At 37.1% G+C, this 27441-nt stretch overlaps 1 protein-coding gene and 1 long non-coding RNA gene across 2 annotated transcripts in view; one reads left to right on the top strand and one right to left on the bottom strand.

The window, feature by feature from the left end:
* Window positions 1-27441, top strand: part of HPSE2 (heparanase 2 (inactive)) — a 663935-nt gene that overhangs the window by 463450 nt on the left and 173044 nt on the right. The gene's annotated exons all lie outside the window — the stretch shown is intronic.
* Window positions 55-26458, bottom strand: LOC122493118. The gene is made up of 2 exons (XR_006299826.1): window positions 26201-26458; window positions 55-249 (listed from the first exon to the last, which is right to left on the bottom strand). It is a non-coding gene; the product is annotated as an uncharacterized LOC122493118 (long non-coding RNA).

The following is a 27441-nucleotide window of genomic DNA, read 5'->3' as shown; positions in this document are numbered from 1 at the left end:
TATGCGATTAGTGTTCACTAAATCATGAGAGAGAAATGGAGAAGACACACGGAAGACACATATGACTATCTGAAGACATTTTATTTTATCTTATTTTATTTTTCCTGGGCCAGAGTTTGGGTGTGAGAGAACAAAAGGCACCGAAATGTTTGTCAAAGATCATGATCCATACAGTTTTATGAATTTCTCCCTCAGATTCATGGGATATTTTTAGCTGGCACATTCTCCTTCCAACACTCCTGGGAATATCTGTAAGAACAAAGCATTTTTCCTGCAGTTGTACTAAGAATTTTAATTAACAGAAAACAACACACAGCCCAAATATCAGATTTAGTGGACAGATTGCAAAAAGATGCCGATTAATCCGGCACAACCTCATTTTTCAGAATCTATTCAATTAACAGTTGCTTTTTGCTCACTTGCTTCTGTACTCAACTTCAGTTTTCCAAGAGCTACACTGTGAGTGAGTTTAGCAGACAGACAGGAAAATCCTCTTGACTCCCTCCCAGTCTCATCACTTCCTCTTCTCTCCCCTCAGTGCTGTCTCTACCTCCCTTTACTCAGATTATAATCATTTACTGCCTCCTGGAACCCTCAAGTCATGTGGTAGCTGTTGCTTGTCTCCTGTGCTCTCTGCCCAAGGCACACACATTATTGAAGTTACAATTGCATTGTCTCCAGGAGGAAGGGAATTGATATATTTTTGTAGGAAATTGTTATTTTATTTCACTTCTTTACTTCTCAACTTCTTTGGAACCCTTAGAGCTTCTCAACCCACTCAATCTTCCCCAATGCCCTACCCAATTTTATTTCATTGTTGAATCACTGTCTTTTAAATTGTTGTATTGTTTTGTAGTACAGAAGAAATACCATCCTACTTGAAATCCAGAGATCTTAGGTTTCTACCTATAATCTGCTATTAACAAGTTGTAGAGCCTTAGGCAAATCAATTTAATTTTTCTGAGCCTTCACTTCTTCATCTGTAAAATGAGGGTAACATCATATACCTTGTAGCATAATTGTAAGAGAAAAGGGAGATAACACGTTAAAGTATTAGGTTGAGCCATATAAAATTGCCAACGTTGACTGTTCTTGACCCACAAGAAGGGCAATTTCGTGTGGTTCAACCTAACATCAAATACAGACCATTGTAAATGGAGGACATTTGACAAATGTTGAATGTGAATCTGTCTCAACTGGGAGAAAAGTGTCACAATGATAATACAGGGTTGTTTTTCAGAGACCTTCCCCGATCACACTGTAAAATACATGCTTTACTCCTGAAGCACACCTTTAACAAAGTGGTATGGGGAGACAGTTCACGTGAACTGTCTCCCCATACCTCGCCCCTGAGGATAAACCATCTCGCCCCTCCCACCCAACTCGCCCCTGAGGATAAAACACGAAGTTTCAAGGCCACAGTGTTTTCAGGATCTCCAGAAAAGAATAACTTCAAATACAATACCTTTAAAGTTTTCAACAGTCTTACCAAAGTTAGATTGTTATATAATTAATAAAAATTATGTATAGCACATGTATTAAGAGTATTGTTCCTGGAACTCTGCTTTTGGTCAAAACAATATTATTTTATTTTGTAGATGATGAAAAAGAGGTTGTAAAAGGTTAGAGCATTTAATCAGTTTATCTTTATCTATAATCAATGCTTTTATTATCTTCATATGTAATTATTTTATCTTTGTTATCTTTATTATAATTATAACTTTGCTTATAATTTATTATAATACATCTCTACTACTTTATAATTTATATTTATCATTAATTATATAACCATTTAGTATATGTAGTTACTAGCAGAGCATTTATTAGAACCGAGGTTTCTAGAATTTCATGTCTTCTTGTATTTCTTTACTCAGTTGGACACATACTTATTGAGTACCTGCTAGTTGACAGCTCTGTGCTCTTTCTGTTTAGTCCTGTGGTACAGTTTACTGGTTTGTATGCCAGTCGTGCTCTCCACCTGTGCCTGGGTTTACCCTGGAAAGGTCTATCTCTGAAGTTGTTTTAAGTCTGTGAAATTAGGTGCTTAAGCAGAGTCACCTCTAGGTTCCATTTTAGTTTTAGATACAATTCTAAGTAGAAGCAAGACAAGTAATTGCCAAATGTCACTATAATAATGATGCTGCTTTTTCATATTCCACCCAAAGAGGTGACATAAGCATCTGTAAATGGATTGGAAACAAGATTGGTTCACTGTCTAATCAATTTTGTGGTGACACAATGAGGTACTTTGTAATCAGGTATTACATTTACATTGGATTGAAGTAAATAAGGAGGTGAAGTAGAAGATAAAAGAGCAGAAGAACAGGAACAGGAAAAAGATAGGAAAATGAAAACAGTAGGGAAATAACAATGCCCAAGTGTGTTTGCTGTCTTTATCTTTTGTCTCTGGTAGATTGAAACTGTTGAAACTATTTACGGTGCATTTTCTAAAAGGGCTTTTATTTTTGTTAGCATTCACTAGGAGGACAGTTAAAGGGAGATGAAAAGTGGGAATGCTAAAAACAAACTTACCCCTTAAAATGTGACCAGTTTTCCCACGGCTAAGCCTGCCTTTAGTATCCACATTAGGAGATGTTGGATTTGGGGAGAAATGCCACCTCCTTCGTATTAGCTGGAAATGTACCCACCTCTGGTGGTCCAGAATGAAAGTTTTACATGTCCTAGAATGGTTTTTTAAAAATTAAATCGCTGGCTTACTTTATGTCCTCAAGTGGTAACTTAATTAACTAAAATGTGAAAAATCAAAGAGGCAGGAAATGATTATATTTCATGCAGGTCCCAAAAGCAGTTAGTGCCAACTCTTCTAATGTCAGTTGGCCATCAACCAGCATTTCAGGGCCAGCTGGCACTGTGACTAGTGCCTCTATGCCATGTATCTCAAGACCCCAGAACCTTCACAGTTAATTGACACACTTCTTGAATATTCTCATTGCCAAGGGCCCCAGGCTTGTACTTTTAGAGCCTTAGACATAAACTTTACCACCTGACTACTTTTAGAGCCTTAGACATAAACTTTACCAGCATGGTTTATCCCTTGCAGGGCTGGCTTCATGGCTTTGTGACCTATGCAGTCACTGAGGGCTCTGTGCTCAGGACGGCCTTGCATTTGGTTTAATGCTCTGTGTCACCTTTGAAATTCTTAAACAAAGGATCTTGCATTTTCATTTTGCACTAGACTCCACAAGTTAGGTAGGCAGCCCTAATTTCTTATAACCATTTTTAGCCTTTTGTTGTTGTTGTTCTGTTTTAAAATTTTTATTAAAATGCTTGACTTTGTTGGGATTATTATCAAATATCTATCCAACCTGGTACAGCAAGGGGCATGAAGGAATAAGAAGTTAATGGCATGATTTAGTGTGATTCTGTTCTGCTTCCAAAATTTCAACCACATTCCCCTTTCTGACTATTACTTCAGGTTAACCTTTCCTAAGTTGTTTTTACTTACAGAAACAGCCCTTTGCTTTCTTCCTGATGAAATTAATAGCTATCTGTGTCACATACTTTATTATGTGCCTTGTACTTCATGTTTATCATCTCACTTAATCCTCACAACCACCATGGAATGTTGCTACTGTTTTCCCCTTTTTAACAATGAGGAAGGCAAGGCTCAGGATTTAAAGCTACCTCGGTCTGATTGTTTGTTTGCATCCCCAGTATCCTGTTACTTGAATGTCCTTTTTTATGTAAGACCAATATTTAGTTCTACTTGAGTCCTCTCTGAATGTCTCTCAGCCCTGACCTCTTTCACTTTCTTTGTCTTGTCTCCTATCTTTTCTCATATTCTTGTTAATTTTTATTCCTCAGCTCTTACTCTTCCTCAGCCTGGACTCTCTTTCTTACTCGCTCTCTAGTCCCATTGAAAATTCTTTTTTATTTTAAGGATTTCCTCTACATCCTTAATATTTTCACAAATAATCCCTCTGCATTCTCACCTTTTGCAATTTTATGACTCTGATATCATGTCCTAAAGAATTTTGTAGGGGCACCTGGGTGGCTCAGTCGGTTAAGTATCCACTCTTGATTTTGGCTGGAGTTATGATCTCACAGTCCTGAGATCCATCGAGCCCCACCTCAAGCTCCAGGCTGGGCATGGAGCCTGCTTAGGATTCTCTCTCTCCTTCTCCCTCTGCCTCTCCCCTACTCACACTCTCACTCTCAAAAAATAAAAAAAAGAATTATGTAAACCAGGCATCACTGCAAGAAAGGATTAACTATTTTGTGTACATTGTAGAGAATATTATTCTCCAAAGTAAATGAATCAGTTACAGCAGTTTTAGTATCATAGTCATTGCATATTGATTGATCACTCAGCCAACAAAGCAGATTAGATGATGTAGAATTAATGGCTTTCCTACATTAAACTCATAAATATTTATCAAACACCCCTGCATACTAATATTTTTTAAGAAAATGTAGTTGTTATTAGCATTCAATTATTTAAATTCATTCAACAAAGTTCCTATTGATTATATTTAAGAACATTGTATACCTGGCCTACTGACTCTCACCTAGACTGTCAATAATCTACTAACTAGCTGCCTCTTTTCTCCCTGCCCCTTTTCTATCTCACGTCCCAGGCCCTTCCAATCAGTTGCCGGTTGTTTTGTTTGTTTGTTTGTTTGTTTGTTTGTTTGTTTGTTTTGAGAGAGAGAGAGAGAGAGGGCACAAGTGAGCAAAGGAGCAGAGGTGGGGGTGGGGGTGGAGAGAATCCCATGAGGGGCAGAGAGAGAGAGAGAGAGAGAAAGAGGGAGAGAGAGAGATAGAGGCAAGGCTCACCAGAAGCAGGGCTTGGGCTCACCAGATGTGGGACCTGAACACCTGAACTGTGAGATCATGACCTGAGCCAACGTCAGATGCTTAACCTACTGTGCCTTCCGGGTGCCCACCAGTTATTTTTCTAAAATACTATCTGGTTATGTCATTCTTATGTTTAAAAACAGTGATTCACTTGGTGTCTATTTAATGAACACCTACTATGTGCCAGGCATGTGATAGACACTAAGAATACAATAGAGAACAAAATAGGCAGAAGAACTTGCTGTCATGGTGATCACATTCTAAAGATAACTTCCCATTTTCTCCTTGGTAATTTTAACACTTTAGAACAACATACAGAGTTTATCATAATCTAAATGCCACTTAACTTTTCAGATCTGCCCCTCTCTGTTCTTCTACCTTTCTTACCCTGGGGCATGTTGTGCTCCATTTGGGGCAATGGTTCTTTTTCCACAGCATGCATGTTCATATAGTGCTATTTCTTCTCCCTGGGATGCCTTTCTTTCCCTTCTCTATCTTACAAAATCTTAGCTCTCCTTTATTTATTTATTTTTATTGTTTTAATTTTATTTTTTATTTTTTTAAATTTACATCCAAATTAGTTAGCATATAGTGCAACAATGATTTCAGGAGTAGATTCCTTAGTTCCCCTTACCCATTTAGCCCATCCCACCTCCCACAACCCCTCCAGTAACCCTCAGTTTGTTCTCCATATTTATGAGTCTCTTCTGTTTTGTCCTCCTCCCTGTTTTTATATTATTTTTGTTTCCCTTCCCTTATGTTCATCTGTTTTGTCTCTTAAAGTCCTCATATGAGTGAAGTCTTATGATTTTTGTCTTTCTCTGACTGACTAATTTCACTTAGCATGATAGCCTCCAGGTCCATTGCAATGTAGTTGCAAATGGCAAGATTTCATTCTCTTTGGTTGCCGAGTAATACTCCATTGTGTATATATATACCACATTTTCTTTATCCAGTCATCCATCGATAGACATTTGGGCTCTTTCCACACTTTGGCTATTGTTGATAGTGCTGCTATAAACATGGGGGTACATGTGTCCCTTTGAAACAGCACACTTGTATCCCGTGGATAAATGCCTAGTAGTGCAATTGCTGAATTGTAGGGTAGTTCTATTTTTAGTTTTTTGAGGAACCTCCATACTGTTTTCCAGAGTGGCTGCACCAGCTTGCATTCCCATTAGCTCTCCTTTAAAGTTAAGTTCCCATGTCACACTTTCAACTTCTTTAGTAAGCCTTTCTTAACTAATCTACCTCCCTCAACGTAGTAACTATTGATTTGTAACTTCCTCTTTCCCTTTCCTTTCTTGCTTTTTGAAACTGGAGCTTGTTCTTAAGGACTAAATTTAAAGATTCACAGAAAAATAAAAGAAGTAGTGGGCAGTACTATATTATTTGAAGATTGTTTATTCTCAATCAGTTGATTATCACTGGATGATATAGAGGGGTATTAGACAAGGTCCCATCTTCTAAGAAATTTACAATGTAGTAGGGAACATACAGTTCTTTACATGAAACTATAGCAAGAAATACAAAAGAGTAAATAATGGAGTGCTAATTTTGATGCCCCTAACTCCAGGCAAGAAATTAATGACCCCATTTTACAAGTGGGGTAAGTAAGGCCCAAAGAGGTTATGTGGGCTACTCAAAGTCATGGGACCAAATAGTAACAAGACAGACCAGAACCCAGGATTTTTCCCTCCTTGTACAGAACACTTTGTCCTACACTACCATCATTCAATCCATCACCAAATCCTCTTAGTTCTACTTTCAAAATATATCTAGATTCCAAACCCTTCTAACCATTTCCACTACTACTACCAAAATTCAAAACAATTTTTATTTTTCCCCAGACTATTGCAAGATCTGCTTGTTCTTCCTATAGCTTATTTTCAATAAGCAGCTAGAGGTATCCTACCATTTCTCTGCTCAAAATCCTTCAGTGTCTCTTCATCTGACTTAGAACTAAAGCCCTTAAGTTGACCTATAGGCCCAAGTTAACTGGCTCTCCTACTACTACCCTCCTACCCCCTGTGCAGTCCTCCTCCCTTGCTTACTGTTCCTTGAATATGACAGTCACGTTCTCATCTTTGGTGTTTGCATTTGCTTTTTCCTTTGTGTACAATACTCTTCCCCCAGAAATCTGCACGACTCTCATTTCTTTCAGGACTCTGCTCCAATGTCTGCTGACCAAAGTGGCCTTCCCTGGCTACTTTGTAAAAGAGCAATTTTCCCCCAGGCCAATACTCCTTGTAACTCCTTTATCCTGCTTTATTTTTTTCTTCATAACATTTATCCCCACTCTGACACATTTATTTATTCCCCCCCCCCTTCTAGAATGTAAGTTCCGTGAGCACAGACGCATTAATTCGTCTTACTCACTGGTATATCCCCAGTACCTAGAATGGTCTCTGGTACATGGTAGATCCTCAATAACGAATTGAATGAGAGAATGAAAGGATTATTGGTGAAGACTGGTGGCCTAGTCAAACTGGTTTCCAATGTGCCCGAAACATGCCTTAGGTTTTCTTGACTCTTAGAATGTCTAACATTCACACCTCTGCCATTGCATCTGCTCATCCTTTGTGACCAATATTAATTCTCACATCCTCTGTAAATTTCAAATGACCTTCATCTGTCTCTAACCTCCTGTAGTTAGCATGGGGCAATTTATTTGACAACTCATCATACCTTAGTCTCTTCAATCTTTTCTTTGGAGTTCTTTGAATCTTTTAAAATTTATTTTACAAGCTTATATTATCTTCCTAGAGAGATTAGTGTTTAAAACAAGCTGTTCAAGCATGTGCTAGATGCTGATGATGCAGATGAGGTCCAAAGCCATCTGCTGGACTTCCTCTTGTTCTCTCTTACTTGGGAAAGCCTATCTTTTTTTCTACTCAGGCCTTCAACTGATGGGATGAGGCCCACCTACATTATAGAAGACACTCTACTTACTCAGAGTATACCAATTTAAACATTAATCTCATCCAAAATTACTCAACAAGTTAACACATAAAATTAACCATCAATATCTGAAAAAAGTCACCCCATTATTAAACAAGTTTGTGAAAGCCTGGATTAATTACTTTTTGTTCATTATGGTCTTCTCAGAATCTAGTTTGGACTATCAAGTTGCAGGGTGTACACCCTTTGGGACTAGTGTTCCATGCATATACTTTGGGAAAATGCTAGACTGGGGTGCTTGAGTGGCTCAGTCGGTAACTGTCCTACTTCAGCTCAGGTCATGATCTCCTGGTTCGTGAGTTCGAGCCCCGCATCAGGCTCTGTGCTGACAGCTCAGAGCCTGGAGCCTGCTTCAGATTCTGTGTCTCCCTCTCTCTCTGCTCCTCCCCTACTCACACTCTGTCTCTCTCTCAAAATAAATAAATAAATAAATAAATAAATAAATAAACAAACATTAAAAAAAAAGAAAATGCTAGACCAAATGGTCATTAAGATTTTTTCCATTTCTAAAAGGTCAAAATACTAACTGATTGCTCAAGGCCACATGGCTGCATAGTATTAGAGCTTAGAACAAAACTTAGTTCTCTTAGAAATCCATTGCACAAGGCTGTTTATTGCAGCTTTGTTTGTAATAGCAAAAGATTGAAAGGAACTTAATGGTTTATTAGGAAGGAATTGGTTAAATGAAAATCATGGTATATGCATGGTATTATATACCATATAGCTTAAAAAAGAAAGAGGACGTTTTTTGCATACTAATATGATACAATTCCCAAAATGTATTATTTAGGTGAGAAAAAGAAAGCTAACAACAATGTATCTAGAATACTATCTTTTGTGTAAAAATGTGTGCGTAGAGAAGAAGTAAATATATGTTTTACTTAACATTATTGATAACATTTTTTTTTTGCCTCCTAGGGAGAGATTTGGGTCACTAGGATATAGAGGTGGGAGGGAGGCTTTTCACCATACACCCTTTGTTCCTTTTGATTTCTGAACCCTGTGAATCTAGTACCTATTTAAACAAAACTTGAATAAATGAAAAGAAACTTCAAGTGATTATAGTGAAGCAGGGATGTGAAAACCACTGGTCCATATGTTGTCCTCCTAGACCAGAACCCCTTGAGCCTTCCATTATTCAAGTTTTATCATGCTACCTCCAGTGACTTTCCTTATGCATCCTTTGAAAAAGATAATTATGCTCCCCTCCCTTTCACACAGGCTTATGATTCCCAAGGCAGTACCAGTACTGGTTATTCTGTGTCTCCCAGACCCAATACAACCTGGGAGGAAGGCTGTATCAGGGCAAAGAGGACCCAGGGAATGGCTAGCAGCCAAAATTCAAGGTGGGCATGCCAACACGAGCCCTGGTCTCTGGTGCCAACTCAGTGCACTCCTTCCTTGCATTTCAACCTTCTCCTCTGGAAACTTGGGATGATAGGGCCTGACTTACTTGCATCATGAAAGTTTTGAGGTTCAAACGAGACTATAGATGAAATGTGCTTGGCAAACACAATGGGTTCCATATATATGGAAATGAGAGATTTATTGTGGAGAGTAAACTACTACAGGTACATCTATTAACATGACAGTAAAGCACCACTGTTCCTGGTGACTGCATCACCATTCCTCATAAAGGAAGCAGAAAGTGGCCACGTCTTCTTCAGGCTCTGGAATCTGAGTGTATAAGAGATATTATGGGGAAGCTGAAGCCCAGAGACACTGCTGATGCCAGGAATTACCTCCCCTGTTCAAATGAGTTCACTTGCCACCCCACTGCCAAGGTCTTTCCTGTGGCCAAGAGAAGCTATGGTGTGTAAAGGGTGACTTTTAAAAGCTGCGTTTTTAATAAGGGTGGAATAATTTTAGAATTAGAACATGGAATTATTTTCAGAGGGGTTGGAAGGAAGCCCAGTAATGAGTTGTATGACCTTGGACCAATGATTTACCCTCTCTGGGTCTCAGTTTCCAAGTCTGTAAATGAGAAGGTCCTTAGGACCATGTAGTTCTTTCCAGTTCTAAAGTGAGAAAACTACCCAGCAACACTGGAAAAAAGAAAACAGAAACCCTAGACATTTGTGCAGTTCTTCACTCAAATTGTCATCAAATTTAAAAAATTAATTTGCAGTGAGAAAATAGTGCTGAGAACCTCTGCAGGATCAGCTCTGTCTTGTTCATTAATACATGACCATTCTTTGCCCCTCATGTGTACTTCAATTCGATCTGCCCCACGAGCAGCACTTCCTCTTTTCATTGAGACAAACAAATAAATAACCAGTCTAGTAGCCAAGAATGAAATTAGTAGCAGGCAGAACAAATTAATTTTAAAGACTCTGCGACCAAATTTTAATTGAACTCATAACTTCCCTGTTCTTAGCCCATAATGCCTCACAAGTACTCAGTGGAGTTGGCCACATCTAGCTCCCAGGGAAGAAAATGCTAACAGTTGGCATCTATTGTCAGCTCTCCATTCCACCCTTAGAAAAGAACCCATTTCCTTATAAAATTTCTATTTCACTTTGGCCTGGGTTTTGTTTGTTTGTTTTCTTTAACTTTAAAATTTTTTGTGTAGAAGTTTGTTCCAAGGAGACTCTTTATTGACTCTTTTTCTAAGATGAGAGGGTGGTTTATTATAAATTAAAGAGCCATTCATAGGGTCCTCTGACTGTCTTATTTTATAAGTCTGAAATAGCAGCAGAAATGATTATATGAAAAATTACTGTATCCATACTCATAATTAATAAGTATTAAAATGTTTTAAAGTTTCACTTATGATATTTTTATATAAAACGAAACATCACAGATATGAAATTGAAGTCAACCTGTTCTGCTAATTAGTCTCATGAATTCCCAGGGATAACCACTTATGTAACTTTAGATTGCATGCTGCCAGACTATATTTATTTTTATATTTTTACTAAAGCCAGGAAAATCTCTAAAGTATCTATTGTTTTGCTTTATGTGCTCTAAAGATGTACATAAATTATATCATTGAAAATTATATATAATTATATAAATATGAAGTAAAAAGCCTACTTATTCTGCAGATTGCTTTCTTTGCTCAACATGTTTTTAAGAGCTATGTGTATTATTCCATATACATTTATTTCATTTATTTTCTCTTCTGTACAGTTAATGAAAACCATTTCCTATCATAAGATCATAACGATTTATTTTTTCCTTAGATTTTTAAAGCTTTCTTAATGCTTAGGTCTAATTCCATATTGAATATATTTTTATTTATGAATATGAATTAAAAATCTGATTTCATAATTTTCTTCATCTAGTTTCTGTGCATTTGGATAGATTAATTACCAAAGATCTTACAGGTTTGCTAGTGTTGTGAATGTCATCTTTTTAATACATTTTCTAATTAGTTGTATTTAGTATTTGAGAACACTGTAGATTTCATATGTTCGTCTTTTAAGTAGCTACTGTGATAAATTTTATCACTAGTTACCAAAATTTTTCAATGATGTCTTTTAGATTTTCTATTGCAAATAATGATACATTTGTTTTTTTCTTTCCAATAGCTGTGTGCTTTTCTTTTTCATTTTTATTTTTTGAACTAGTTAATAGACCCCTTCAATACAGTGTTAAATGGTAAGGACGGTAGAAGGCATCCTTGTCTGTTCTTCAGTTGAATGGGAATGACTTAATTTTCATCATAAAGTATGTTTTCTCTGGATTTTTGGTATACGGTCTTTATCAGGCTCAGAAGATTTAACATCTGGGTCCATTATTAGAGTGGTTTTATTTATTTATTTTTTAAGTAATGGAAATTGCAAATTTTCTTCCACTTTTTTTTTGATCCCCAATTGAATTTTTAAGAAAATAGTTAATAGATTTTTTTAGTACATTTTTAGATTTACAGAGCAATTGTTCATAGTACATGGAATTCCCTATACCCTGCCCATTCCCACTTACTACTCCCCACACAGAGTTTCCTCTATTAACATCTTGCATTAGTGTGGCACTTTTTTTTTATGGTTAATGAATCAATATTGACACATTATTCTTAACTGCAGTCCATAATTTAAAATAAAACTCACTCTTTATAAAGTTCTATGGGTTTTGACAAATGCATAAAGACACAGATCCACCATTACAGTTTCGTATGGAACAGTTTTAATGCCCTAATAATCCTCCAGGTTCCACATGTGCATTCCTCCACTCCCTCCCACTGAATCTCTGGCAGTTGTTGCTCTTTTAACTGCTTCTGTTTTTTGCCTTTTCCAAAAATGTCATGTACTTGGAGTCACACAGTATGTAGCCATTTCAGACTGGCTTCTTTCACTTGACAATATGCATTTAAGATTCTTCCATGCCTTTTCTTGGCTTGGTTGCTCATTTCTTTTTGTCACTGAATACTATTCCTATTCCACTATATGGATGTACCACAGTTTGGTTATCCATTCATTTATGGAAAGACATCTTGGTTGCTTCCAGTTTTTGGTGATTATGAATAGGCTGCTATAAACCTTTGTGTATAACTTTTGTTCTGTTTTGTTTTTATCTTTTATTTTCGTTTGTTTTAATTTTTCAAATGTTTGTTTATTTTTGAAGGAGAGAGAGACAGAATGTGAGCAGGGGAGGGGGCAGAGAGAGTGGGAGACACAGAATCCAAAGCAGTTTCCAGGCTCTGAGCTGTCAGCACAGAGCTCAATGAAGGGCTCGATCCCACCAGACTTGAGATCACAACCTGAGCCGAAGTCAGATTCTTAACTGACTAAGCCACCGAGATGCTCCTGTTTTAATTTTTTAATTATTATTTATTTTTATTAAAAAAAATTTTTTTTTCAACGTTTATTTATTTTTGGGACAGAGAGAGACAGAGCATGAATGAGGGAGGGACAGAGAGAGAGGGAAACACAGAATCGGAAACAGGCTCCAGGCTCTGAGCCATCAGCCCAGAGCCTGACGCGGGGCTCGAACTCACGGACCGGGAGATCGTGACCTGGCTGAAGTCGGACGCTTAACCGACTGCGCCACCCAGGCGCCCGTATTTTTATTTTTTAATTTACATCCAAGTTAGTTAGAATATAGTGCAATACTGATTTCAGGAGTACAGTCCAGCGATTCATCCCCAATGTATAACACCCAGTGCTCTTCCCAACATGTGTCTTCCTCAATGCCCCTTACCCATTTAGCCCATCCCATCACCCACAACCCCTCCAGCAACCCTGAGTTTGTTCTCTATATTTAAGAGTCTGTTATGTTTCATCCCCCTCCCTATTTTTATATTATTTTGGCTTCCCTTTCCCTACGTTCATCAGTTTTGTATCTTAAATTCCACATATGAGTGAAGTCATATATTGTCTTTCTCTGACTGACAAATTTCGCTTAGCATAATACCCTCTACTTCTATCCACATCATTGCAAATGGCAATATTTCGTTATTTTTGAATGCTGAGTAATACTCCATCGTACACACACACACACACACACACACACACACACATCTTCTTTATCCATTCATCTGTCAATGGACATTTGGGCTCTTTCCATACTTTGGCTATAGTTGATAGTGCTGCTATAAACATTGGGGTACATGTGTCCTTTTGAAACAGTACACCTATATACTTTGGCTAAATACATAGTAGTGCAGTTGTTGGGTTGTAGGGTAGCTCAATTTTAATCTTTTGAGGAACCTCCATATTGTTTTCCAGAGTGGCTGCACCAGTTTGCATTCCCACCAGTAGTGCAAAAGAGTTCCCCTTTCTTCACATCCTCACCAACATCTGTTCTTGCCTGAGTTATGAATGTTAGCCATTCTGACTATTGTGAGGTGGTATCTCATTGTGGTTTTCATATATATTTCCCTAATGATGAGTGGTGTTAAGCACTTTTTCATGTGTCTGTTAGCCATCTAGATGTCTTCTTGGGAGAAGTGTCTGTTCATGTCTTTTGCCCAATTCTTCACTGGATTATTTGTTTTATGGGTGTTGAGTTCGATAAGTTCTTTATATATCTAGGATACTAACCCTTTATCTGATTTGTCATCTGCAAATATCTTCTCCCATTCTGTTGGTTACCTTTCAGTTTTGTTGATTGTTTCCTTCCCCGTGCAGAAAGTTTTTATGTTTATGAGGTCCCAATAGTTCATTTTTGGTTTTGTTTCCCTTGCCTCTGGAGACATGTTGAGTAAGAAGTTGCTGCGGTCAAGGTCAAAGAGGTTTTTGCCTTCTTTCTCCTCTAGGATTTTGATGGCCTCCTGATTTACATTTAGGTCTTTTATCTATTTTGAGTTTATTTTTGTGTGTGGTGTAAGAAAGTGGTCCAGGTTCATTTTTCTGCATGTTGCTGTCCAGTTTTCCCAACACTATTTTCTGAAGAGACTGTCTTTATTCCATTGGATAGTCTTTCCTGCTTTCTCAAAGATTAGTTGGGTATATATTTGTGGGTCCATTTCTGGATTCTCTATTCTGTTCCATTGATCTGAGTGTCTGCTTTTGTGCCAGTACCATACTGTCTTGATGACTACAGCTTTGTAATACATCTTGAAGTCTGGGAGTGTGATGCCTCCAGTTTTGGTTTTCTTTTCATGATTGCTTTGGCTCTTTGGGGTCTTTTGTGGTTCCATACAAATTTTAGGATTATGTGCTCTGTGTGAAGAATGATGGTGTTATTTTAATAGGGATTGCATTGAATATGTATATTGATTTGGGCATTAGACATTTTCACAATATTTGTTCTTCCAATCCATGAGCATAGAATATTTTTCCTTGTGTGTGTGTGTGTGTGTGTGTGTGTGCGCGCGCGTGCTTTGATTTCTTTTATACGCTTTCTATAGTTTCCACTGTATAGATTTTTCACCTGGTTAGGTTTATTCCTAGGTATTTTATGGTTTTTGGTGCAATTGTAAATGAGGTCAATTCCTTGATTTCTCTTTCTGTTGCATCATTATTGGTGTATAGAAATGCAACCAGTTTCTATGCATTGATTTTAAATCCTGCAGTTGGATTTAAATGGATCAGTTCTAGCAGTTTTTTTGTGGTATCTTTTGGATTTTCCACATAGAGTATCATGTTGTCTGTGAAGAGTGAAAGTTTGACTTCCTCCTAGGAGACTTGGATGCCTTTTATTCCTTTGTGTTTTCTGATTGCTGAGGCTAGGACTTCCAGTACTATGTTGAACAACAGTGGCAAGAGTGGACATCCCTGTCGTGTTCCTGACCTTAGGGGGAAAGCTCTCAGTTTTTCCCCATTGAGGATGATATTAGTGATGGGTCTCTCATATATGGCTTTTATGAACTTGAGGTATGATCCTTCTATCCCTACTTTCTTGAGGGTTTTTTATCAAGAAAGGATGCTGTATTTTGTCAAATGCTTTCTCTGCAACTATTGAGAGGATCATGTGGTTCTTGTCCTTTCTTTTATTAATGTTATGTAACACATTGATTGATTTGTGGATATTGAACCAGCCTGAATCCCAGGTATAAGTCCCATTTATAAATCTTTTTATTGTTGGATCCAGTTGGCTAATATCTTGTTGAGGATTTTTGCATCCATGTTCATCAGGGAAATTGGTCTATAGTTCTCCTTTTTATTGGGGTCTTTGGTTTTGGAATCAAGGTAATGTTGGCCTCATAGAATGAGTTCAGAAGTTTTTCTTCCATTTCTGTTTTTTGGAACAGCTTCAAAAGAATAGGTATTAACTATTCTTTAAATGTTTGATAGACTTCCCCTGGAAAGCCATCCAGCCCTGGACTCATGGTTTTTGGGAGATTTTTGATTACTAATTCAATTTCTTTACTGGTTATGGGTCTGTTCAAATTTTCTATTTGTTCCTGTTTAAGTTTTGGTAGTTTATATGTTTCTAGGAATTTGTCCATTTCTTCCAGATTGCCCAATTTATTGTCATATAATTGCTCATAATATTCTCTTATTATTGTTTGTATTTCTGCAGTGTTGGTTGTGATCTCTCCTCTTTCATTCTTGATTTTATTTATTTGGGTCTTTTTCTTTTTGGTCAAACTGGCTAGGGAGTTATCAATTTTGTTAATTATTTCAAAGAACAAGCTCCTGGTTTCATTGATTTGTTCTACTGCTTTTTTGTTCTGTTTTGTTTTGTTTTGTTTCAATAGCATTGATTTCTGCCTTAATCTTTATTTTTTCCCATCTTCTGCTGGTTTGGGGTTTTTTGTTGTTCTTTTTCCAGCTCTTAAAGTGTAAGTTTAGGTTATCTGAGACCTTTCTTCCTTTTCTAGGAAGGCCTGGATTGCTATGTACTTCCCTCTTATGACCACCTTGCTGCATCCCAGAGGTTTCAGGCCATGGTGTTATCATTTTCATTGACTTCTATGTACTTTTTAATTTCCTCTTTAACTTCTTGGTTAACCCACTCATTCTTCAGTAGGATATTCTTTAATCTCCAAGTATTTGTTGTCCTTCCAAAATTTTTTTGTGGTTGATTTCGAGTTATAGTGTTGTGGTCTGAAAATATGCACAGTATGATCTAGATCTTTTTGTATTTGTTGGGGGCTGATTTATGTCCCTGTATGTGATATCTTCTGGAGAACATTCCATGTGCACTTGAGAAGAATGTATATTCCTCTGCTTTAGGATAAAATGTTCTGAATATATCTGTTAAGTCCATCCCATCCAGTGTTTCATTCAAAGCTGTTGTTTCCTTGTTCATTTTCTGCTTAGATGATCTGTCCATTGTTGTAAGCGGGGTGTTGAAGTCCCCTACTATTATGTTATTATTGTCAATGAGTTTCTTTGTTTGTGATTAATTGATTTATATATTTGGGTTCTTTTACGTTGGGGGCATAAATGTTGACAACTGTTATATCTTCTTGGTGGATAGACCCCTTAATTATGATATAAAGCCCTTTATCTCTTGTTACAGTCTTTATTTTAAAATCTGAATTGTCTCATATAAGTATGTCTACTCTGGCTTTCTTTTGTTGACCATCAGCATGACAGATTTTTCTCCATCCCTTTACTGTCAATCTGAAGGTGTCTTTATGTCTAAAATGGGTCTCTTGTAAACAGCATATAGATAGATAAGATGTTTTATTATCCATTCTGTTTCCTTATGTCTTTTGATTGGAGCGTTTAGCCCATTGACATTTAGAGTGAATACTGAAAGATATGAACTTACTACCATTGTGTTGCCTGTAGAGTTGCAGTTTCTGGTGGTGTTCTCTGGTCCTTTCTAGTCTTTGTTGTTTTTGGTATTTTTTGCTTTGTTTCATCTTTTCTCCCTTCATAGAGTCCCCCTTACAATTTCTTGCAAGGCTGGTTTAGTGGTTACAAACTCCTTTAGTTTTTCTTTGTCTGAGAAACTCTAGCTCTCCTTCTATTTTGAGTGATAGCCTTGCTGGATAAAGAATTCTTGGCTACATATTTTTCCAATTCAGCACGTTGAATATATCCTGTCACTACTTTCTGGCCTGCCAAGTCTCTGTGGATAGATCTGTTGTGAACCTGATCAGTCTTCCCTTATAGGTTAAGTACTTTTTTTCCCTTGCTGCTTTCATAATTTTTTCCTTGTCTATGTACTTTTTGAATTTGACTATCATATGTCCCATTGATGGTCGGTTTTTGTTGAATCTAATGGGAGTTATATGTACTTCCTGGATTTTGGTCCCTGTGTCTTTCCCCAGGTTACAAAATTTCTACTATGATTTGCTCCCATAAACCTTCTACCCCTTTTTCTCTTTCTTCATATTCTGGGACCCCTTTGATTTGACTGTTGTTCCCTTTCAATGAGTCGAGTTCTCTAATTCTTATATCATGATCTTTTGCCTTAGTTTCCGTCTGTTTTGTTTTTTTTTTTTTTCTGTTTCATCATTCTCCGTAAGTTTGTCCTCTGTATCCCTAATTTGCTGCTCTGCTTCATCCATCCTTGCTGCCATGGTACCATTTGAGATTGCACCTCAGTTATAACATTTTTAATTTCATCCTGACCAGATTTTACTTTTTTTATCTACACAGAAAGAGATTCCATGCTTTTTTCAACCCCAGCTAGTATTCTTATTATTGTGATTCTAAATTCTGGTTCAAACATCTTGCTTATATCTGTGTTGATTAAGTCCCTAGCTGTCATTTCTTCCTGTTGTTTCTTTTGTGGTGAATTCCTTCATTTCATCACTTTGGGGGAAGTAAAAGAATTAATAAAGTAAAAAAATTAAATTAAAAAAATTATAAACAACACACAAAAAAACAAATGAAGCTATATCCTAGGTGTGTTTTGGTCTGGTTGTTGAAAGAAGCTTGATAGAAGAGAGAAGAAAGGGAAAGAAAAGAAAAAAAGAAAAAAGAAAAGAAAAGAAAAGAAAAGAAAAGAAAAGAAAAGAAAAGATAAGGAAAACATTCGAATATTTTTAAATGTATACAATAAAATAGAATAAAATAAAATGAAGTATGTAAAATATACTAAAAACTTTACAAAAATATAGTAGACAAAAGTAAAAAAAATCTTTTTTATACAAACAGAAAATAAAAATAAATTTTTTAATCTTTCTGTATCCAAGAATAAGAAAAGAAAAAACATGAAGAGATGAACCATCGAACAGAATGAAATCTGAACAAAATTACATCGTTTCCCCTGGAAGTCAAACTATGAAGCACTTTATAGTCCATACACTAAGCAGTGGGAGAGACTTGTGGTCGTCCTCTAGGGCTTGGTTTGTGCCTTGGACAGGACTTGGTGTAATGACTCTGTTCTCCACTAGGTGGAGCTGCTTAGCTTACTGGGGTGGTTCAGCTGTCATGTGGCATGCCTACCAGTGTAGGCACATCTGCAGGGGAGGTGAAAATGGCATCACATAGCTTCCTAGTCTCTAGCATCACAACACTGTGCTCATGACACCAGCAACCAAGCACCCCTCTTTGTCTCCAGCTTCCATCCACTCCCTGCTTCTACACTGTCCAAACCAAGTTGTCAGTCTGCCATGTGGGCACCTCCTTCCCAAATTTTATCTCAAATGGGGCTGTTTCCAAACCCCTCATTTCTGAGGGCCCTGTGGCTTGAACCCACTCCGACCCTCTGGGAGAGGGTCTCAGCAAGCAATGGCCAGGTGCCGGCCCGCCCCCCCCAGAACACTTATGCCACCATGCCACTGCAGAGACCAAAAGACTGCACCTGGGTGGTAGCCCACCTCTGAAAAATTTCCCATGATCATGTAGCAGCAGCATTTCAGGGATTATGGTAAGTCACAACACACATCTGGAGCCAGGCTTCACCACCCCCTGACGTCTTTGTTCCAACACCAGCAAAAGTGGCTGTAATTTGGGGTCCCCTGGGACCTTTGCCTATGGGTAGGCTGCATGGGCTCTAACACATGTCCTCCTGGTAGAGGATCCGCCTCTCCCGGTGTGGCCCAAGGACCACTCAGACCTTCCTCTCTGCTCCTGGGGATTTTCCCTTCCCGCTTCCCATCAGAGCACCACCAGGTATTGAGCTGTGGAGTTTCTGACTCTTCACTCCTCTGTTTATAGAGTCCTAATGGTAATGAAACTTTCTCCTTTCTCCTTTCTCCCTTTCTTGTTCAGTTCCTTGCACATGTTTCCACTCTTTCTTTCTCTCCAGCTGCTTTCAGGGCGAGTGCTTTTCCTGTACACTCCCCACTGTCTCTGTCTTCTCTCTGCAAGCAAAAACAGCTCCCCACCCTCCATGGCTTCTCTCTCCCCCAGTTCACCTCTCTGATCTGCATACCTGCAGAGTTCTGTGGCTCAAGTGATGCATATTGTTGTGTTAGTCCTCAGATCAATTTTCTAGGTGTGCAAAATGGTTTGGTGCTGATCTAGCTGCATTTCAGGGATGAGAGAAGCAGAGAATTTCCATACTGCTCCACCATCTTGGCCCCTCCCTCATTTCTCTGTATGTCCAATTTATTTTCTGTATCTATCAAGATGATCCTGTGGTTTTTCTCCCTTAATATGTTAAGATAGTATATTGTATGGACAGTTTTTGATATTGAACTATGCTTTTATTTATAGGATGAACCCTATCTATACTGGAGTGTTTTTTTTAATACATTGCTGTATTCTCTGTGTTTATATTTTTTTTAATGTTTATTTATTTATATTAAGAGAGAGAGTGTGTGACCAGGGGAGGGACAGAGAGAGAGAGAGAGGGCAAGAGAATCCCAAGCAGGCTCCAATCAGTCAGCACAGAACCCGACATGGGGCTCTAACCCATAAACCATGAGATCATGACCTGAGCTGAAACCAAGAGTTGGACACTTAACCAAGTTACCTAGGCATCCCCTCTGTGTGTTAATATTTTATTTAAAATTTTTGTTTCCATATTCATAAGCTAAATGTTCCTGTAATTTTATTTTCTTTTACTGTTATTACTGCCTTCAGAATCAGGGTTCTAGCATTCTAAAATGGTTTGAGTAGTTTTCCTTTTTTGTCTATCCTTTGCAGAAATGTATTTAATATAGGGATTGTTTTTTCTTTAAGTATTTTGTTAACTTGTTTATTGAGAGCTTCTAATCTGGCCATGATGAAGTAGTTTGTATTGTACTGACCCTCCTACTAAAAACAACTCTAAAAGTTGATCAAATAATAAAATAATCTTTTGAAGGCACTGGACTATAACCAACACAGGGAGACTTGAGGGGCTGGTATCCTTAAAAGAAGGAAAATTCATGAAGTAAACCCCCTAGAATTTTTCCTAAAAATATTTCCATATTACAGCCTAGGGAAATAGAGTTTAAGCAGCAACAGCATTCTTATTAGGCTGGGAACTCAGAGTTAGAATTTGGGGCCATCAGAGTGGCTGGGTATTAAAGGGCAAAATTCCAGAGAAGAGCAAAACACAGAGAAGGAGCCAAAAAATGTGACAAAATTTCCACAAGTCATGGGCCACTTCTTCAGCTGCATGTACAAGTATACATGTACCCCTAGAAACCAAGCAAAAACCAACACCTGAGAGGCTAACATGCTGCACAAAGATTTCAGCAACCACAGGGTGATAAAGAAACCAATTGGAGCTCAAGTCCTGTCAATGTGTAGAGGCTTTAATAAAGTCCCCTCATTTTTAGCTGTGGCTCTACAAGGCTTATACCTTAGAAGTAATGACTATGCCGGGGTGCCTGGGTGGTTCAGTCGGTTAAGCGTCCAACTTCGGCTCAGGTTGTGATCTCATGCTCTGTGAGTTTGAGCCCTGCATCGGGCTCTGTGCTGACAGCTCAGAGCCTGGAGCCTCCTTCCAATTCTGTCTCTCTCTCTCTCTCTGCTCCTCCCCCGCTCACACTCTGTCTCCCTCTCCTTCAAAAATAAATAAACATTTAAAAAATTAAAAAAAAAGAAGTAATGACTATGCCTTAGAAGTAAGGACAGTGTCATAGAGTAAGGCAAATGTGAAATAGACCAAACCTACTAAATAAAGCCTTAAACCAAGCTTCAACAGAATCAAGGTAATCTGCTGGTATTCTATATCCTTTCCAGAAGAAAACATAACTGTCTTTGGAGAATGGAAAATCATCCATACCCTTAAAATTTTTTCATTTGTAACATCTAAGATCCATTTGAAAATTATAGGCATGCTAAAAAATAGAACTAAATTGTATGTACATACTCAGGTGAGCTTGGAATTTAAGTTACCAGACAAGGAACTTTAAATAACTCTGATCAGTATGTTCAGGAAAATGTGAATGAAAGATGAAAAGTAGAGAATTTTAAAAGAGAACTGAAATCTGTTTTACAAAAATCAAATGCACGGTCTAGAAGTGCAAACATATCTGAAATTAAGAACCCTCTAGAGGTGTTTACCAGCAGACAGGTTATAGCAAAAACAAAAACCAAAACCATACGATTAATGAACTTGTGGCCAGATTAATAGGAAATATAACCAAAATGAAGCACAGGGGGAAAAAAAGAATGGTGAAAAATAAGTGCATGGAACAGAAGGGATACAGTCAACTTTTACTATACCTAGAATTAGAGTATCAGAAAAAGAGGAGAGAATGTAACAGAAGCAAGTTTTGAAGACAATGACCAAGAAAATGTCACAAATTCAAGAAGCTCACATCTTCAAAAAGTTAACCATAGAATTACCCTATGACTCAGCAGTTCCATTCCTAGTTATATACCGCAATGAATTTAAAACAGGTATTCTTCAAACTGTAACCAAGTGTTCTTAAAAACAAATACTTGTATGGAAATGTTTATAGCAACACTACTGACAATAGCCATAAGGTGGAAGCAGTCCAAATGGGCATGAATGTATGAATTGTGTAAACAAAATGTGGTATTACCTGTTTGATGGAATAAGTACCTGATACATGACACAACATGGATGAACTTTGAAAACATTATGCTAAGTAAAAGGAGCCAATCACAATGGATCACATATTGTATGGCTCCATTTATATGGAATGCCAAGAATAGGCAAACCCCTGGGGACAGAAAGATTGGTGGTTTCTAGGGGCTGGGGAGAGGGGGGAATGGGAATTGACTGTTTAATGCATATGGGGTTTCCTATTGGGGTGAAAATGTTTTGGAACTAGATAGCAATGGTGGTTGCACAACATTATGAATGTACTAAATGCCAACGAATTATAAACTGTAAAATGGCTAATTTTATGTTATGCAATTTTGCCTCAATTGAAAAACATTTAGAGAAGAAGCTTATTAAGTTACAATAAGGATTCATTCATACAAAGAAAATCACACCTGAATAAATAATAGTTATACTGCTAGAAAGTAAAATTAAGTTTTTACTTATATTTTTACATTACTTAACATAATGTTTTCAAAGTTCATCCATGTTGTGTCATGTATCAGAACTTATTCCATCAAACAGGTATACCACATTTTGTTTACACAATTCATCCATTCATGAATATTTGGACTGCTTCCAATTTATGTCTATTGTCAATAGTATTGTTATTGAAACAAAAGTCATTTTATTATCTTCTAGTTTCTATAGTTTTTATTGGTAAGTCAAATGTGGTAATATGATCACTTTTTTGGAGGTAAAGTCTATTTTTTATTTGGCTGCTTTTAATATTTTTGCTTGATCCATACCTCACACCATGAACAAAAAATATTAATTCAAGAGAGATCACAGGCCTACATGTGAAGGATAAAACAATAACACTTCAGAAGAAAATAGTATATGCTCATGACCTTGAAGTAGGCAAAGATATCTTAAGTAGGACATAAAAATCATTAACCCGGGAAAAAAGATTGAATAACTGGACTTCATATCAGTCAACAATGTTCATTAAATTAAAAAAAAGAAAGATGCCATACAAGAGTGGAAAGACAAGTCACAAACTGAGAGAAGTTATTGGTCATGTAAATATAACAAAAGGTTTGCATGGGGAATATATAAGACATTCCTCCTAGTCAATAAGAAAAGAGAGTGAATTTGATCTTAAAAAAAAGCAGAAGACATGAACAAGTGCTTCACAAAATTCCCTGTTTCAGGTATGAAGCAACCCTCTGAGATTTCTGATATAAGATGTGGCCCCCAATTCCTGCCTTTGTGGCCAATGCCTGATCCAGGTTCTCTTGATTCTATTCAATTACCATTCTGATTTTGAGTCCTTATTTACTGCTACTATTTGGGACTTTCCTTTCATTTCAAGTTTAGCTAATAGTCTTTGTTTTATTTGTACAGCATCTTTACATATTTAAGATCGGAGCAGGGATTCCTAGCATACACTCAGTCATGTGCAATTACTTAGAAGTCCAAATTACATTTTTATGAAGTCAGTTTAGATTACAGTGAGTGATATCGCCTTGAATTGTTTCTAGATTCAATACTTTATATTACTATAAATTATAGTGCACACAGTAGATTAGAAGAGTTCACAGAAAAGAAAGCTATTTAGAGTAGGAAGAGTGAAATAAAGAAATATGGGGGTTTATACAGCTGCTGGAAATGAGTGTTGGAAGGCCAAGTGTATTTTGAGCACCTTCTTTGCTGCTTGATCTTACTTTGAACACTTGCTGTTTGTCACTAGGGACCAGGTGGGCTTTTGTTTGTTTTATATAAGCAAAGTATCTAATAATTTATCATGCTCCACTGATTTGCAAAGTTTGGATCTACTCACAAATCATATTACCTGGGATGATGGTTAAAATGTAGATTCAGGGGCTTTGCCCAGGGTCACAGAATCTACATTTAGCATACTTTGTGTGATGATGATTCATATACTTATGTATGAAAATCATTACAGATAGGTACCAGAGCTAGGTATGTTAAGCCTACTAATGGTGATTGTAAATCAACTGTGGGAAACCTGGCTGATAATGTTTAGTCCAAGAGGATAACTGGTAGTTTTCTAGTGTTAGAGAATTTTAATTGTTTGGGGTGGCAGGGTCTAGCAGCCTATGACCTGAAGGACAAATCCAGCCCATCATGGGTTTTTGTATAGCCAGTGAGCCTTACAAAATGCTATTTGCATTTATAAATACTTTTAAAAAATCAGAAGAAGAAGAAGAATACTTTGTGATGTGAACATTCTATGAAATTCAGATCCTAGTGTCCATCAGTAAAGTTTTATTGGAACATACTTATGCCTATGAAGTTATGAATTGTCTATAGCTGCTTTCGCATTACCAAATAAGAGTTGAGAAGTGGCAACAAAAACCAGATAGCCCCAAGGCCTAAATTACTTATTACCTACCTTTTTACAGAAAAAAATTTGCAGGCCCCTTGGCAAAGCTATAGGCCTTCATGTACTATGTAGGCCTGTCAATCTCCCCATAATCCTAAATCAGCCTCCACTTCTCTATCAACCTCTAACCCTCTCCCCTCCTGCAACACTCCACACACACCCTGACAGAATGTCCTGCAGTGAATCTCTGGACTGCCTTCTTCATTGTGAAAGGAGAAAACAAAACTTCCCTGTTTTCATTCAGAAAGATCCCTTAAGTTCACTTACCTGTGAAGTACTCTGTGATCTTTGGAGAAAAAATGTTCTGGAAAGATCTGATTATATTAATTCAATTCCTACCAACTCTTGGGACCACTTATGAGAGCCAGCTCTAGCCCCAGGAAAACATAAAAATGTCTAAAAATTCTTAGAAGGGGAAATCCATTTACAACAAACTAAAGGTTAATAGATTCATGATTCAACCTCAAACTATATTATATCAAATAAAACATTTGACCTGACAAAGAATAGAGTGTTTTTAAAGTTGCTAGGAGAATAGGACTTCCTGAATTATTTGATAAAATTAAAGATGGATTTTGGAGAAAAGAAATAAAGCAGAAAATAAGACTAAGGGGCTTTGCTTTGCTTTGTATATATAGAGGACTAAATACATAGTTTATAAATTATTGAGTGTCTTTTCTTTTCTCACAGCTTCTTTCAGTCTTACTTCTGGTCACTTTTCTGTCTAAATCGAAAAATGAAAAAATAAATAATTGAGGAAATAAGAGTAAATAGAAAATTTAGAAGAATAATAAATCAGTGGGAAAGATTAACATTCTAAAATATGTATCAGCTGGTTTTATTCTCTTGTTAGTGATAGGCTACAAATTTGTTCTGTGCTTCTAAGTAGGTAGCCAAAGCAAAGTAGAAAACAAAACATAGTAGTCATAAGTCAAAAACTAAACTAATTTTTCATGAGGAACATCATTTTCCTGTTACTAAGCCTTGAGATAAATTTTTCTGGTAGGTCCTTATAAAAAGTCTACCATGTGGTGATATGGATACTGTTTTACACACACACACACACACACACACACACACACTAGACACTTTTTTTCTATCCTATTCTTTCAAAGGCATGGATGCAAAACCCACATTAAGGAAAAACCATAGCATAGGGACTGAGGCAATGCAAAACAACAGTAATTTCTCAATCTCATCCATAAATAAGAGTGTGAAAAATCAAACCCAAATAGAAAACTTTCATGAGACCTTTGGGCAAGTCATTTTCTTTTGATTTGCTCATATGTTGGATATATCCCTGTATACATTTTTTGGACAATATTGTATGAAAATACAATTTCATTAATATTAACTAAAATAGGATTCTCATATGTATTGAGAGGACCCCAGTGTTATTCCACTCTTTGTCAAAGAGGAGTCGTTGATCCTTGAATCTGGAAAGGGACTTAGAAATAATTTTGATCAAAATGGCAAATATGTGGCTTCATTCCCATGGCAGACATGACTAATTGATCACATTAATACACTGATTCACAATACAAGGTAGAGGGAAGGCTATTTCTCAACACCACCGTTAATGCTAGTACTGCCAAAAGATCAGTGCTGGCCTATAAAATAAGAATATTTTTAGTGGACTTCTGGTTTTAGCCCCAGCATGGAAAGAGCTTAGAAGTTTTTATTTTCATTCATTCAACAAGAAAAAGCTGAACAATTTGAAAATGAATGACTTTTCTTGGACCCATCAGAGAATTAAGATTGTAGGGCAAACCACCACCCTGAAAATCTGAAAAACTAGGTGAATCCAGGAAATCACCAAAATTTGCTTACCTGGAACAGAAAATGCTGAAGCCACAAACCTGTGGGAACACTTTAGTGGTAATTTTGATGAATTGTTAGAGACTTAGTGTAGACTAGCTTGAGAGTGGAGGCTATAGTCTCAGCACCTCCCCCCCTCCATACACCCCCCCCCCCAACACACACACATACATACCTTTTGTGGAATCCAGAATTTTCTAGTAGTTCTGGTAGGGGGAGGGTAAGAGTAATCATTATGAAATAGGACCAGAACATTCTCTCTATAACAAAAGCCAGCTCTCCAAGGGGAAAAACATAAACAGAACCTTATCCCAACTGGGGGAGGAATCCCTTTCACTGTAGCCCCTTTTAGCCTTTCTGTCTCCCCTAGAGGTAAAAAGCTATTCCACTGGAAAAAATTGTGAAGTTTATAGCCCAGAGATATAGAGCCACTAAAAGACTAAGATTTACTTATAAAGTTAGAGAATACTTTCTTTCCTCTGTAGTCAACCACCTCACAAATAGGGTTCCAGTATAACAGTGAATTATAGCTGAAAAGGCTGAAAGATACAGACTCTCTGAGAAGTAATTAGGGAAGCCTGAAGTCAAGAGAGGACAATAAACAAGGACATTAGAGGAATTCAAAGCCTCTGGTACCTACAGCTATAGCAAATATGAAACATAGTCCAACTTACAGTGCAAATCCTCACACTAAAGATCTGTTTATCTCAGTTCCTATTACCCATTTCAGCATGTTGACCTTTACCAGAAAATTACAAAGCATACCAAAGGGCAAGGAAAAAACATAGTCTTAACAAATAAAACAAGCATCATAACTAGACCCAGATATGAGCTGGAATTATTAGACAGGAATTTAAAAATAACTATGATTCTTATGTTAAGGGTTCTAATACAAAAATTATGCAACATGCAAAATTGATGGATAATATAAGCAGAGAGATGGAAACTATACAAAAGAATCAAAAGTAAATATTGGAAATCAAAAGCACTGTAACAGAAATGAAGAATGTCTTTAAGGTGCTCATCAGTAGACTGGACATAGCTAAAGAATAAGTGAGTTTAAGGAAAGGCCAATAGAAATTTCCCAAACTGAAATGAAGAATGGAAAAAAAAAAACCCAGAACATATAAGAACTGTGGGACAGTGTGACATACACATAATTGTAATACCTGAAGAAGGAGAAAAAGAAAGAGATAACAGAAGAATAATGAAATAATAACGGCTTGAGGTAATTGAAATATTGAAGTAATAAT

The sequence above is a fragment of the Prionailurus bengalensis genome, chromosome D2 (assembly GCF_016509475.1).
Source record: "Prionailurus bengalensis isolate Pbe53 chromosome D2, Fcat_Pben_1.1_paternal_pri, whole genome shotgun sequence".
Lineage (NCBI taxonomy): Eukaryota > Metazoa > Chordata > Mammalia > Carnivora > Felidae > Prionailurus > Prionailurus bengalensis.
Note: the sequence above shows the minus strand (reverse complement) of the source record. Positions and strands in the feature narration are given on the sequence as shown.